This window comes from Canis lupus, chromosome 13 (genome assembly GCF_048164855.1).
Source record: "Canis lupus baileyi chromosome 13, mCanLup2.hap1, whole genome shotgun sequence".
In the NCBI taxonomy this organism is placed as follows: domain Eukaryota; kingdom Metazoa; phylum Chordata; class Mammalia; order Carnivora; family Canidae; genus Canis; species Canis lupus.
In genome coordinates, this window is record NC_132850.1 from 60,877,350 (window position 1) to 60,889,086 (window position 11,737).

Genomic DNA, 11,737 nt, shown 5'->3' on the forward strand with positions numbered 1-11,737 from the left:
TTTCAGCTCCCAAATTTTGCGACTCTATAATTAGGAATAAAAGTGTTATTATTCCCTCAAGTTATACATGAATAATAGACCATCCCAGGTCTCTGAAAAATATGCCTTTAATCTCACGCTAACACCTCTGGCTCCTGGTATCTCGGGAGGGCTATACCAATCACATTTAGCTGCTTCGCTTATATAGTTTATGGCCAGAATTGGTTTGCTTTAGATAACACACTCTTGTGCTGTGCCCCTGTTGCTAAGAGACGGTTTTGTAAATAAAAGTTACTTTAAATATACATCCTGGTGGAGGGAGGGGAGAAAAGAACCATGGAAAGCTACTAATTTCACCTATCTTTTGAGAGGACTGAGACAATGCTTTCAATAAATATTTAAAAGGTCCACTTTGAAGAGCATCTTCAGATTACTTTGGCTTTCTAAGATGAAACTGAGTGGAGAGAGGGTGAGGCTAAGGTCAACAGCAACCATGAGCTATGTTGTTGCTCGGCGGCTTGGCCGGTGTGAAAAGACACTGCTCTCGCTGCGATGTGGCCCAGTGCGGGTATTTCGTGCCTGCCATTTATTTCTCAGTCTTTTCATCTAAAACAGGAGAGGATTTGGTTGTCATCGTTTTAGGAAGATCTGGGAAGTGCTTATCTGAGGAACCGCCGTTGAAGGCCGCAGAGATTCCAGCTGGCAGGCCCCGTCCCCCCAGCGGCTCCTGCGTGCCGGGCACTAACGGGCGAGCATCCCGAGGTCTCGGCAGGGCACCTCCACCACTGGCTGAAATCCCCTGGAGGTATCCGTGTCTTAAAGCCCCAGTGACTCCCACCCTTCTGGGCCCTTCGGGGTCACCAAGGAGTGAGGCACAAGCTCTTGCCGGCTCATGCCTTGCAGGGGGGTTTCTGTGCAACTGGCCTTGACCGGATAAAAGGCTGGTCGGTGAGAGACAAGGGGTCTAGAGGGTACCTTGGTTGCCAGGCTAGGAAGAGAAAGAGCTGGAAGCAAACCATAGGGTTTCAAAGGCAGATGGTGCCTACTTGCACCATTTCAGCAAGGGTCGAGCTGGCTGCTCCAGCTTCCATTTGGCTTTGGGAATGAGGCCTGTCCCGCTAGCCTGCTTCATTTACTCTCATGATTCTTGGCAAAGTTCTTATAAGTCACGTTCAAATTATCAGGCTTCATTCCTAGTCTGAGCAGACTTGTCCCGTCTCCCAGCCTGTGGATGTTCAAGAAGCGCAACTTGGTTTTATGTTTATTAATCAAAAGCCCTTTAGCCTCTGATGAACCTCTGAGGGTGGCTTTAAAGCCCCGCGCCTGCTCTGAGGCCTTGCTGGCCTTTGTGACATTGGCTGATTTCGAAGGGCCACACTGAGCAAATGCTGTCTCCCCCACTCACCTCGTGTCAACCCCCCCACAGCTGCCTACCAGTCAGGAACTTTCTTACTCAGGTCTTTCCTTCCGCTCCGGGGGTCACTGCCTTCTATTCCTATTGCCGTGGTTACTATTATTACATGCCCAGCGTCTTCCTCAGACCAGGAGTCAGTTGTCACGACCTGGACTCTCTATGTCCTAGTACTCTTGCCACCCCCTCCAGCAGGGTCAGGCTTCGTCCTTGGCACAGGATTCACTATTCGTTATTTCTTAAATAAATGAAAGTGCTAAGAGCAGAGGATCCTTTCACCATTATTTGAAATAATAACCAAAGGCAATGAACATTCTTAGTATTTCTCTCTGTTTCTGAGAGGGGAAAAGAGCGCTGAAAATTTCCACCATGATTTGGTTGTTTTTGTGTGTGCTGCTCTGAGTAATAAGGAGCATAGACCCTGCTCGCAGGAATTGGCGCCCAGCGATGGGAGGTTATGAGTGTTATTTGAGCCCATGAGGTTTTACTTACCTTTGCTACCCGGGTTTTGCCTCTCCCTTTCAGCCGACTCAGGGTCACTTACCTTCTTGTCTTCCTGTGTGTATCTCCTTTGTCCAGGTTGTAAAGATGAATGAATGAAAGAGTAAAGAAATTACCCTGCTTGTAAGGAAAAGGTTAACTCGGAAATTGCTAATGTCTGGCTGCCTGGCTAATCCAAAGACCCAGCTCATGTATTTCTCTCGAGTGTGCCCCTGGGAAAATCCTGGAAGAAAGTGTTGGGCTAGGACATTCAGACTGTTTCACAGAAATGGAACCAAAAACAAAACAAGTGGCTTTGGCTGCCAAAGAAAAATGAAAAATATAAAGCTTGCCAAAAAGGGACACTGAAAAAGTAGACAAACTTAGTAATAGCAAACCCAGGAGTTCAAACTTACTTACTCTCTCCAAATAATTCTAGGATTCTAATGATCTGGAGATGATATCCATAGCCATTTCCTAGAACTTTCAGTAAGCCACGCTTTCTTGGTATTTGCAGTCAGCCATAGCCGTGGTTGAGGTGTTCCTCCATCCACAGCGTACTAGTCTGGTGGCCTTGGGTGTCTGAGCTCTCCTAGCACTTCACAAACAAGAAATAACGGGTGGTTTTCATGTGCAGGAGAAGTAAACACCTGTGGAGCCCTCCATGTGTCAGGCACTACCTTATTCACTATACACACGTTGCCTCATTTAATCCTCACGTAACCGTCAGAGGTAGGACCATCCTTTGCACATGTTTCAGATGACAGAGCTGAGATACATAAAAGTTAAGGCAGTTGCTCAAGGTGACACAGATGGTACGTGGGAGAATTGGGAATCCAGCCCAGGCTAAGAGCTTGAGAACCCACACTCTTAACTACTATTCTTTAAATCAATATGTTTGCAAAATCTTGGAAATGGAAGACACTTTACAAAGAGTTTGATACGAGCCATCATTTACATTTGAGGAACCTGGGCTTCCGGAGCAGAGACTTGGTTGGGGTCGCCAAGTGTCGGATTCAGGGGGAGCCGGGTCTCCTGTCCTGGCACCCACTCTGCCTTGGGCTATCTGAATATTTTCAAGAAAGCAAACCCAGGAATATTTATTTTTGAGAAAAGTCTTTTATATGGTTTAGATAGTTTATGTAAGCTGCTAAAATACATCCAACCTGTCCTGCAGGAATTTCATTTCATCGGCAGCATCAGAAAAAGAAAAGGGGGGGGGGGGCTGATAAAGCAGAAGGGACTAGAGAAAAGGGACATGAACAGAATTAAAGCTGATTTTGATTCATTGCTGTATCTCCAAATATGAGAAGGTATGGCTGTCGGATTTTTCATCCCTGACCCATCACTTACGAGGATTTTAACTATGTAAGACGACCAAACAAAGGGTACAGAAACCTTCACATTTTTAAACTCTTTTTGTCTAGGTGAGTTTGGGGCATATGTGCTCACTTTCCCTAAGTTATAACCGGGCTCCTACGGGAGGTGTGGTAACGCTAGGGCCCCGTACTGGCCGCTCAGTACCATTCACGTTGGGCCACTTCTTTCTCCAACCATCCTGGGAGAAATGCAGTCAAGACTCAATTGTCTCCTGTTGTCAAAGAGGAGAGTGAGGCTCAGAAAAGGTAAGTGATACACGTGCCAAGTCCCAGCCTTGGCCTTTTGATGCTCACGGTCTCTTAGGGGTTAGTTTCGTCAATCTCTTTTTCTTTCTCCCAAGTGTGGTGGCCTGTGGCCCAAGAAGGAGCTGTAATTTAGGTCTCTATCTGGCTCTGTATATCACTTCCCTAGTGTATGCTTTCATCCTATTAATGATACAGGTAGAAGAAAAATAGAGATGAGAGTCACTCCCTCTGAAAATAGACTATTGGGGATCCCTGGGTGGCTCAGCAGTTTAGGGCCTGCCTTTGGCCCAGGGCGTGATCCTGGAGTCCTGGGATCGATTCCCATGTCAGGCTCCCTGCATGGAGCCTGCTTCTCCCTCTGCCTGTGTCTCTGCCTCTCTCTCTCTCTCTCTCTCTGTGTCTCTCATGAATAAATAAATAAAATCTTAAAAAAATAAAAATAAAAATAAAAATAGACTATTAAGATTATAAAATTGGAACACATAGTTGTGGCGGACCTTGTCACAACAAGGGCTAAATGTGTGAGTGTGTGTGTGTGTGTGTGTGTGTGTGTGTATCCTCAGACTCAAAGACAAATTCAGAGGCAAGTGGTTAATTATTTAATGACAGTAGAAATACAGCCCAGCCCAGATATAAAGGTTAACAGGAAAGCTTTCAATAAGAAGTTTATTAGGTAGGAATACATCGTAAACTAGACTTACCTCAAACCTAATGTACCCTCAGACCACTGAGCAGCAAGTCATAGGGAAAAGGAAAGAAGATACAGGTATAAATGACATCAATTCAGCAAATCACATAAATGCCCAGGATATAATACGAGAGGACCAAATTTCAGGGCGGCCTCTATTTTCCTTCAGAGATCTGAATAGCTTTTGTCCGAATTGACCTAATCTGATGGTTGCTTAAATATAGGTAAGTGGTTCTGTCCGACATAGCTAATTAGCAGTCAAGATTTTATTGGGTGCTTAAAATAGTCTTGTTTTGATTTAACACACTATTTAAATAATTTTTGATCTGGCATTTATTATTTTGGGTATAGGCTAAGACGCTTTAATAGACGCTTAATGACAAATACCCACCATTTGCTTTGATGTGGATGGAACTGGAGGGTATGATGCTGAGTGAAGTAAGTCAATTGGAGAAGGACAAATATTATATGGTCTCATTCATTTGGGGAATATAAAAAATAGTGAAAGGGAATAAAGGGGAAAGGAGAAAAAATGAGTGGGAAATATCAGAAAGGGAGACAGAACATAAAGACTCCTAACTCTGGGAAACGAACTAGGGGTGGTGGAAGGGGAGGTGGGCGGGGGGTGTGGGTGACTGGGTGATGGGCACTGAGGTGGGCACTTGACGGGATGAGCACTGGGTGTTATTCTGTATGTTGGCAAATTGAACACCAATAAAAAATAAATTTATTTAAAATAATAATAATAATAAATAAATAAAAATATTTGGTCCAGGGGAAAAAAAAAATAGACGCTTAGAGCACTTTGTTACACTCACAGATACTGTGAGTTAGGGACTGGAATAGGACAGAGCAGGGATGACTTGCTTTGTTTCAGCACATCTGAGGCTCCAGCCGGGAAGGTGTGGACATCTTGGGGTGATCCAGATGACCAGGGGTAGGATTTGTCTGGAGGCCTCTTTACTGACTTGTCTGTCCCTTGGCTGGGGGACTTGAAGGCTGGGCTCAGCTGTGGCTGTCAACCAGGCCCCCATACATGACCTCTCCATGGGGCTTGGGCCTGACACAGTAAGGCAGCTGGGTTCCAACAGGCACCCTGAAACTGAGATTCTGAGGAAATCCCAGGGAAGTCACATTGCCTCCTCTGGCAGCCTGAGGAGTCCCGTGGTGTCACTTTTGCCATATTCCATTGGTTGCAGAAGTCACAAGTCCTTCAAAGGGAGGAGGCATCTCACCAGGTGCTTAAATAAATGACCCCTCAAAGGTGAGCATTCCAGGGCTGGAGGTGGCTCTTGTTTTCAACCTACAGTTTCCATGGTTTCTCCAGCTGTCACCATTTTCTAGGCAACGGAAAGGGAAGAGGGCACAGTAAGCACCCATGAGGAGGTGACCTGGGAGTGGCGCCTTTCCTACCTCATGGGCCTGAACTTAGTCAGTGGCCTGATACTGGCCAGAGAGCTCGGGGGGATGGTGTGCAGCTTGCAGATGTGAGGGGGTGCACGTCCTCAGGTAAAGGTCACGGAATTGCTACTGGGAGAAGGGAAGAAGGGGTACGGGAGACACAGGGCCTCAGTCGGCCCCTCCTGCTGCCCTCCTTCTCCAGATCCCACACGCTCCCTTTTTTCTATTAATACAACCCTTCCTCTTCCCCCAAAAAAGACAACTCAAAATCCCGTCTGTTTTTCCATGCAGCACAAAGTTAGGATGTCTGGGCGGTGCTCCATCTTCTCCCCCAGATCGGGCCCCGGCGGCTCCCGGCCTGGCGGACGGCAGACAGGAACCAACATTTGCCCAGGCAGGGCCCACCCGGCTCTGGCCAAACAACCTCTGGCTGTTACAGGATACGGAATAAATACCCTTTTTTTTTTTTTTTTTTAATCCACTGGAGTTTTTGTTTGTTTCTGTCAAACTAAGACAGCATATACCACAAAACCACTTGAATTTCTGGTATTTAATTCAGTTTTATATTTAAAGATGACGTCTCAAACAACAAAACTATGCATTTTAGCAATTTAGGAGTCAGGGGAGTGGAGTCTATTTTGCTTATTTCCAGTTATCTTGCTCCATGCTCTCAACAGACGCTACAACACAGATCACGAAGAGAAGAGCAGATGGCCTGCAAGAGGATCAAAGCAAATTTGGCACTCGTCGTTACTGTCATTGCCACTGCTTTTGCTTTTAAATGAAAAAAAAAATCATTATAGTTCATTTTGGGAAACTTTCCGACAGACTCCGTGAAATCTGGGGATGTTCTGCGATCAGGACTGGGAGGAGATCCTCTCCCCCTTGCCCACTCCCGGTCCAGGCAACTGATGGGAGGCTGCCTGAATATTGCACGTAGAATGATTAGGTGAGGACTAGGTAATCGCCAGTCTACTTCCTGAGCTCCTACTCAACCCTTAGCTCTTTAGGGGTGATCCAGACAGGGGCAACATGTAGCAAGTGTTGAGCTAAGCTTCTAGACCCAAGATGGAGCCACTCCTGCCCAGGCTGCCATGTGAGCAAATAGAAACTTAGATAACTTTCCAGATGCCTGGGGGGCTCAGTGGTTGAGCGTCTGCCTTCAGCTCAGGGCCTGACCCCAGGGTCCTGGGATTGAGTCCCACATCGGGGTCCCCATGGGGAGCCTGCTTCTCCCTCTGCCTGTGTCTCTGCCTCTCTCTGTGTCTCTCATGAATAGATAAATAAAACATTTAATAATAATAATAATAACTTAGATAACTTTCACATCCCTGTAGATGCTCCACTGACCCAAACACACTGTTATGAGCACTAACTGCCCCAAATGCCAATCCCCAAATCCCAAGCCAAATGCCAAGCCAACTATGGGCTCTATGCTTATTCCTTGTTCTTTATTCATTTCCTACTTTTCTCTTCCCTTTTCTTTTTTCTTTATCCTAAGAAAGGTTCTCTGCTCTCTGCTCCATTTTGCAATTCTTGGGACCCTTGGGAATGGAGGCTGCCTGCTTCATGAAGTATTAAATAAAGTTCGTTTGAATCACCTGAACTGACTTCTTTAAACATTTTTAATACAAGTTGTGTTTATTTTTTGGAGGGGTCTGTGTTCCTTGATTCTTTTCAAAGTCCTCCAATGTTTATTGCACAATTCTGAGGTCAAAATGTTATAGTAACACCTCAATTAATCAGACAGAGTAGATAAAGGATAGTCTCGTCAACTACAGTTTGAGGAAATAAAACACATTATTTTCAATTGATAAGATAAATTATCTTAAAATCTTAGTGAATCAGGGTTCCTGTGCAGAACCTAGTTCCTGTGACCCTTGCTTTAAACCTACTCAGGGTGTTGGCGGTGGGCAGGGGGCAGGGGGCAGGGCTCTCCCCAGAGTCTGCTTACAGAAAGCACCAAGACTCCTCACCATAAGCAATATATTCCCAGAGGAAAAGATCATTAACAGCTTAGGGCAGAGTCTCAAAGGAAGACTGTTTCTGAATACGGTTCTGAGAGCTTCCTTTAGTTTAGTGTCCATGAACCCACCACCGAATCCTAGAGCAAGGGAATTGCAATAAAAAGAGGCCAAAAAGGAAAAAAAAAAAAAAAATCTGGGAAATGTCAAGCACGTGTTTGAGTTTCAAATCCAAGATGGGGCTGGCAACGCAGACGTAAGCACCCTTCATGCTGGGCACCTGCAGTTGCTGTCCGGCCAGCAGGGGACATTCGTGTCAGTGTTAGTACTATATTTTGTTAGTGCCCTAGGCGTGTACTCAACTTGTCTATTGAGTAATCTAGGTTGGCCTTAAAAGCAATCGCCCTGCAGAGGAGAGGGCTAGCCCCTAGTACCCTGGGGAAAGATCCCATCTTACTTAACCCAAAGACACCCATCACAAGAGGCGTTAGGAGAGACAGAAGGCAAAGCCAGAACAAGATGGATCAGGAGAGAAGTATGGTGGGTGCCCCACATGCTCTCATGGGTACTCATTTATCCAGCATGGTTGGGGCCCTGCCTTAGGCCTCCAAGAACTCTTCAGAAGGAATATGTGAGGAGTCTAGAGTTTCCACAGAGCAGTTTCGAGACTAGAGGAAAATGGCTTATAATAATAACTATGATTCTATTTTTTACTTTTAGGTTGATGCAATCTGGCTATTTTTCATGATAAAAGATCAAGTATATTACAAATAACTGAATCTCGGTGATTCAAAGTCTTGAGGTATCATTATCGGAAATCTTTGAGCCTCGCTTGTATTAGAAAATAGCACAGATAGCTAAAAAATACGGAGGCGATTGGATTTCATGTGCAGAGTGCCATAACATGCCTTCAAAGTTATTTTCTGTTATATTCAATGATCTGTCATTTCACTTTTGTTATTATTCAGGGCAGCCAACAATATTTCTGGTTTTTGTTAATCTCAATTTTAGGGTGAGCATCAACATTTCAATTCAACAAACAGGTCTTGACACTCACCACCTATCAGGCACAATTCAGGGTGCTCAAATATAGAGGATGATGAACACATAGTCTTTGTCTTCAAAAGCTTCACATTGAAAAAATACACACACACACACAAAGATTAGTAAGATTAAATTCCATAATATATAAACCTAGTAAATAGAAATGTATCAGTAAAGTAGCAGCACATGGGAAGAACACTTAATTTAGTTGGTGGATGTGGGGCTCAATGAGAAAATATTTCTAAAAAGAGGTAGTGGCTGACTGATCTTTCCTGGGGAAAGAATAGAGGTTGGCCAGGCGATGAGGTAGGGATTGGGAACCACCCATATATGCAAAGTCATCCAACATTTAACAAAGTCATGGAACGTCTGGCCTAGTGAGAGACTGAGTATGCTTTAATGTAACTGAATTAAAAAGTGTGTATGGACATTTGGAGAAGTAAGCCAGAAAGGGTGAGAAAAACCCACTTAATCCTGAAGGTACGAGGAGCTGCTAAGAAATGAAGCAAATGAGTAGCACGACAGGATTTGCATGGTAGGAAATTCATCTGCCAGCTGTTTGGAAAGTAGAAAGGAAAGGATAACTAAGGCACTGTTTGAGAAGACTGATTGGGGGACGACAGGATTCCAAGTAAGGCTTTCTCACTGAGGTAGAAAAAGAGTATTTCAGAAGTAATGTTGGGGAAAAGGAGCAAGAAAATTAAGATGATTCTCATTTTTTTTTTTCCTGTAAGTGGCTGTTTAAGAAATTGAAACAAGGAAAACGAAAAGAAAAAGAGCAGATTTGGATTTTAAGCAAGGTGGAGGCTCATGCTAGCAGTTGTAGAAGGTAGAGTTGCAGCGCTTGTGAGAGATCCACGTGGAGATGTCAAAGAGGCATTTGGAAACGGAGATTTAAAGAAACGAAGTTTAGGATGGAGACAGACTTTACACAATTGAACCTTGAACAACATAGGGGTTAGGGGGGCTAAACCATCCCCCGTGGTGAGGTTGAAAATCTGAGTGTAACTTCCAATTCTCCAAAAATTTAACTGGTAATAGTCTACTACTAGGGGAAACCTTGCTGATAACATATAGTGGATTAACACATATTTTGTATGTTACATGTATTATATACTATATTCTTATACTAAAATAAACTAGAAAAAAGGAAATTTTATTAAGAAAATCATAAGGAAGAGAAAATACATTTATACAATCGTACTATAAAAAAATTCATGTATAAATGAACCCACACAGTTCAAACCTGTGTTGTTTAAAGATCAACTGTAGTTGACCTTGTCGCATCTCACACAGGTCATCTTCCACACTATCTTTAATCATCTGTTACCAAAATGTAACATTTCCCTATTACCCATTGAATAACAGTAAGTAGGAAATACCTTATCCTCTTATGAGTAAGGCCCAAGTAAATGGGATCACAATAAGAGTCAGCTTCAGAAGTCAAAAATGCAAGGGCAGTGGCTGAGAATGAATCCTCTACAAGCCATATTTAAACATAATCCTTCATTAAAAGACACACTTGCAATTATTCTATGCATTTCTTATATTGTCAAAAGGCTGGGATGCTAAAGTTTAAGGGCATATTTTCTGGATTGGCTTCATGTTTTTGCTCCCAGTTATGCCTCCCCTGAGTTGTGTGATCTTGAATAACTCACTTAAGCTGTTTGTACTTCAGTGATCTCCCGGGACATGAGGCTAACGTAGGGACAGCATACTACACAGGATGCTCAGAAGAATTAAATGAGATATTACAGGTTAAGCATTTAAAGAGAGCCCGGCATACAGAAAGTGTTCAACACCCATTATCTATTATTATCTCCAATGAACAGTAGTTTTTGTTCTTCTTCTGACTTAAGTATACCCCGAATGGGGAAGAGTGGTCTCAAATTTCCTTTAAATCTGTATCAAGTGAACCCATTATCAGTACATGACGTGCATAGGAACTGTGCTCATTTCAGAAGGGGTTTGACACAAGGTGAATACGTGCATTTTAATTCGAGGGAAATGGAGATCTTTTCCAGCACTAAGAAAAATAAAAGCACATTCAATATTTAAAAAAGTATATTTAGTTTGGGAGAAATTTTGCTGTTTGGCATTGCTTCCAGTAACCAACCAGCTAACAGTTTCAGTTTTCCTAATAATGAAGATGCAATCCAAGTCTCAGTAAACCAACTGTGTGAAGGACAAAAGGGAGAGCTTGTAAAAGCTGGAAATGGAAACAAATGCAATGAATAAGTCTTAATTGCTAAAAACTGGGGGCAATATTTGTTCTTGGGCTTTCCTGTGATGCATTCGGAAGTAGAGCAAATTAGCTTGGAGAGTGAATTGCCCATGTAGACGAGAGGATGTGGTCGGAATCCTGCAGCATCAAAGAGGGAAGGGAAATTTCAGGAAACGAGAGGTTTAAAAAAAAAGGATGCCAAATCAAAAGTGTCAAGTCAAAAAACAAGAGAACCCTGGCCCCTTCCGGGGGTAAGAAGAGCTGCGGATGAGGTAATGTAGGAGCAGCATCACCTTCTGCTACGGGGCGCTCAATTCAGCTTCTGGATTATGAAAATGACCTCATTCTTTCTCTTAACTTTCTAGATATTTATATGTCTTCCTCTGAATAGTCAACGGTTCTTTTTTAAAGCTTTGTTTATGTCTTACAGTTTTCTCAAAATAAGCACTGTGTTGAAAATTATGTATATTCAAATGCAGCACAGCAGCCTCACACCAGTTTATTTTCTGCCTGCTTTTCTAGTATGCGTTTGATAGAGTCCTCCCTGGTTGAAGTTTTACTAAAAAAAAAAATATGAAAGGTAAACATGACAAGGTACAATTTGGAGGATGTGGAAGGCTAAGAACATGAGGACACTAAAGCCTGTTTCAATCTATCTAACATCGCTTCCTATACATTGCACAGTGATTAGATGCATCTTTTAGGAGAAACAGCATAAAAACAAAGATAAAACCAACCGTGTAGTTCACTTTGCTTCCAGGAAACCACCCAAACTTACTGATTTAGAAATATATATTTAGGGTATTTTTGCCAGAAATAACTTATTCTTTTTCCATGTTCACACGTTCAGATATCTTTTTCTATTTTCCCCTCTACTTTAGAGGCAAATTTATACTTAAGAGATAGACCCCCGGCTTAGCC

General features: G+C 43.2%; 1 long non-coding RNA gene across 2 annotated transcripts; it reads right to left on the reverse strand.

Annotated features, from left to right (window-relative positions):
- Window positions 1-327: 327 nt before the first annotated feature.
- On the reverse strand, window positions 328-1,460 carry LOC140603167 (uncharacterized). Of its 2 annotated transcripts, none has more exons than XR_012006222.1 (2): window positions 1,414-1,460; window positions 328-1,204 (listed from the first exon to the last, which is right to left on the reverse strand). It is a non-coding gene; the product is annotated as an uncharacterized lncRNA (long non-coding RNA). The 2 variants fall into 2 exon arrangements; XR_012006221.1 differs by having other exon boundaries at window positions 1,385-1,455.
- Window positions 1,461-11,737: the final 10,277 nt, after the last annotated feature.